The sequence below is a fragment of the Lagenorhynchus albirostris genome, chromosome 19 (assembly GCF_949774975.1).
Source record: "Lagenorhynchus albirostris chromosome 19, mLagAlb1.1, whole genome shotgun sequence".
NCBI classification, from domain to species: Eukaryota; Metazoa; Chordata; class Mammalia; order Artiodactyla; family Delphinidae; genus Lagenorhynchus; species Lagenorhynchus albirostris.
Window position 1 is genome coordinate 17,086,598 of NC_083113.1, and position 3,565 is coordinate 17,090,162.

Below are 3,565 nucleotides of genomic sequence, written 5' to 3' on the forward strand. Positions count from 1 at the left end.
TCCAAGCCCACCCCTGGCGTCTAGAATGGAATCCAACATTTTACACTGGTCTTCAAAGCCCTTGCTCTGCTGTCTTCTTTCTTCTTTCTTCTCCTTGGGCACACCGGCTCCATGCCGGTCTGGACCCTCTTCTGGAATTACCCTAGCTATTTCTTTGTGCCTGGAAGTCCTACCCAGGTCTTCCCTTGGCTGCCTCTTGGTTTCCCTCAGGTGCCGCCCTTTGAGAGGCCCTCCTAACTCCACATCTAAAGTTCTCTCCTTTCTCAGTCGCTATCTGCCATCAACCCCACTCCCTCCGTCTGCCCGTCGTCCGGGAAGCCTTGTCTGACTTCCCATCCTGGGTTAAATATTGCAATGTGCATAACTGCTCTAGGGTTACACTCTTTACTTTCAACGCAGCATATGTCTCTCTAAAAATCATCCAGTTTATTCGTTAGCTTGCCAATTGTATTTGCCCACTAGAGAGTGCTTGTCTGCCTCCCTCACTATTTTTTTTTAGAAAATCAGTTTTTGTTTTTTAATTAATTATTTTAATTTATTCATTTTAATTTATTTTTGGCTGCATTGGGTCTTCGTTGCTGCGCATGGGCTTTCTCTAGTTGCATCGAGCGGGGGCTACTCATTCTGGTGGCTTGTTGCAGAGCACAGGCTCTAAGCACGTGGGCTTCAGTAGTTGTGGTGCACGGGCTCAGTTGCTCCGTGGCACGTGGGATCTTCCTGGACCAGGGCTCAAACCCATGTACCCTGCATTGGCAGGCAGATTCTTAACCACTGCACCACCAGGGAAGCCCATGCCTTCCTCACTTTTATACCTGTTGACTAGAAGAATGTTTGGCACTTGAAAGGTACTCCCTCAATAACTAGTACCAGAATGAATGAATAAATGTCACCTCCTGAGGTTTCTTCTTCTTTTTTTTTTTTTTCGGTACGCGGGCCTCTCACTGTTGTGGCCTCTCCCGTTGCGGAGCACAGGCTCCGGACGCGCAGGCTCAGCGGCCATGGCTTACGGGCCCAGCCGCTCTGCGGCATGTGGGATCTTCCCGGACCGGGGCACAAACCCGTGTGCCCTGCATCGGCAGGCGGACTCTCAACCACTGCGCCACCAGGGAAGCCCCTGAGGTTTCTTCTGGTCTCCAATCTTAGAGCAACCCCCGAGTCCTATCCTCTCACAGCACTCTGTTCTTTTCCTTATCGTTTTTCATGTAGTTTTCCATGATCAAGTTACTGACTTACTTGTTCATTGTCTCCCTGTTGGGCTCACTCTTTTCTGTTTTGTTCACCACTGGTCCTCCAGCTCCTAGAACTGTGCCTGACACAAAGCAGGCTTTCAGTAAACATTAGCGGAAGAACAAATAGACAGACGGCTCCCATCCCCCAAAGCATGGGAGGTGGGGGCTTGCTTGCGTATCTGTGACACACAGGCAGGCACCTTCCCCTGCAGGGCCAGTTGGCACACAGCTGTGACCAAGATTTAGGGGCTGTGGGATTTAGGCCAGGAAGGAGTCATCATTCCAGAGAGAGGTGTGGAAGCAAGAAGGGGCAGAATGACATAACCTCTTCTTTCGCCAGACCTCCATGAGAACTGAGTTTGCTAAGCACCTGCCATGGCACAGAGTAAGGGTGAAGCGCTCCTGCTTGGATGGCCCGGGAAAGGTGGAACTGAAAATGAATTGAGTGTACAGCGGGGGAGATTTCAATGAACCAAGACCGAAAAAAACAGAACAAAGGGGGACAAATTTAACATGTATAATCAAGATGGGGGAAAAGCGTACACAAATAAAACCCGGACTGAAAAGGGACCAATTTGGTACGGCTTTACAAGAATAGATATGAAAAGCTAGATGCAATTAAAATTTTCTTAGAAAATATGAGAGATCAAAACTGGTACAAAAAGAAATGGCAAATCTGAGTAGGCCAATAACAAGAGTTAAGATGTATCTTCCCAAAGGCTGATTCAGATCCCAATGATTTTATGGGCAAGATTTGCTGAAGCACGGGGAAGAAATATTTGCCGTTCTGCAGGATCTGCTGCAGAGCCGAAGCAGAGCTGGGAAGCCAAGTAGCAGCTCCTGTGCTGAGAGGCTGTGGGTAGGGCACGCGCTCTGAGGCCCTGTGGAGCGGCAAGCACACCGTGTATGAGCACATCGCATATTGCGTGCTTTGTGGGCGCTGCGGTAGCTCAGCTACTGAAACCTCCTCTATTCACTCTAGGAAACAGCACAGCCACGTTACTAAAACCAGCAGAGAAAGGACAACTCCGGGCTAATCTCATGTACGGAGAAAGATGCCAAAGTCCTGAATCAAATAGTGGCAAATGGGAATGAGGCACTGAGGAGAGGGACGGAGGCTGACAGAAGATGGTAGGGTGGGGCAGAGAGAGAGGTGGAAAAGAGACATGGAGTACGTTTCGAAGGAAAAATCCCACCTCTCAATCTCGGGGCGGATTAGAATTCTGAAGCTCACCCTTCCCTACCCAGCAATCTCCTGGCATGGGAAACTCCCTCATTCAGGTGCTGGACAAGGGCAGGAAAGTCACACCTAAGGTTGCCCAGAGATTTGACTTTGTCCCTGGACCGTGAAACTGGGAAACAGATTTGGTGAGCTCAAGCTTGGAGAGGTGGCACAGTTAGTCACCCTCTGTAGACAGAACCTAGAGATGGCAGAAGCTTCTGGGTCTCTGGGTCTGGGAGGTGGTTCTGGGTGGAGCCAAGTGTCCAGGATCTAGGATGGAACCTTGGGTGCTCCAAGGGGAGTGGGCCTTGTCACCCTTGTTTGAGCAAAGTCTGAAAGCATGTGCAGCTTCTCGTCACACCTGGGCACCCACACATATAACTCTGCTGACCCCACTTGCTCACACCCTACACATTCCTTTGTGCCTGGCCTTTCCACCAGCGATCCCACCACAACCCCCTCTCCCAGGCTCTCCTCTTGGCACCCAAACCAAATATCTTTTACCCCTGCACCCAACTGTACCCACCCACTGGCCCCTATCCTTCTGGTCTCAGGCTCCCTCTGAACTAGCTCGACAGACCTACCAACGACAGACCTACCAACCACCCCCTGCCCTTCCCTCTGATGTCCCTCTCCACACCTAGGCCACACTCTCAGCTGTTTCCCTCTCCAACCCTTGCCAATATGTCAACACTTGAGGCTTCAGCTGGGACTTAGGAGGCCTCAGGGGGAGGAGGGCAGGAGGGATGAGCTCCTGGCCCTCAGCCCAGCTTCTGGCTGACAGTCTTCTGCTGCCCTGGGTCTTCAGCCCCTCCCCACGACTGCCTCAACTGGCTTTTCAGGAGACACTGCGTCCTGCCCCTGCTCATGGCAGTCAGCCCCCTGCCCTTGCCCAAGGGCTGGGAGGTAGGACAAGAATGTGATCCTGGCTCCAAAATCTGCAACCCTCAACAAGGGACCTTGTGCTGCTCTGGGGATACAGGCAACCTTCCCTCCAGCACCCTCTGAGACTCAGGCTCAGGCCTGGACTTTCTTCCCCTGGCATCTTCTAATCCATCCATTTGTTCAAATGTTTACTGAACCCCAGGCAATGTTCTTGAAGCTGGGGACGTGA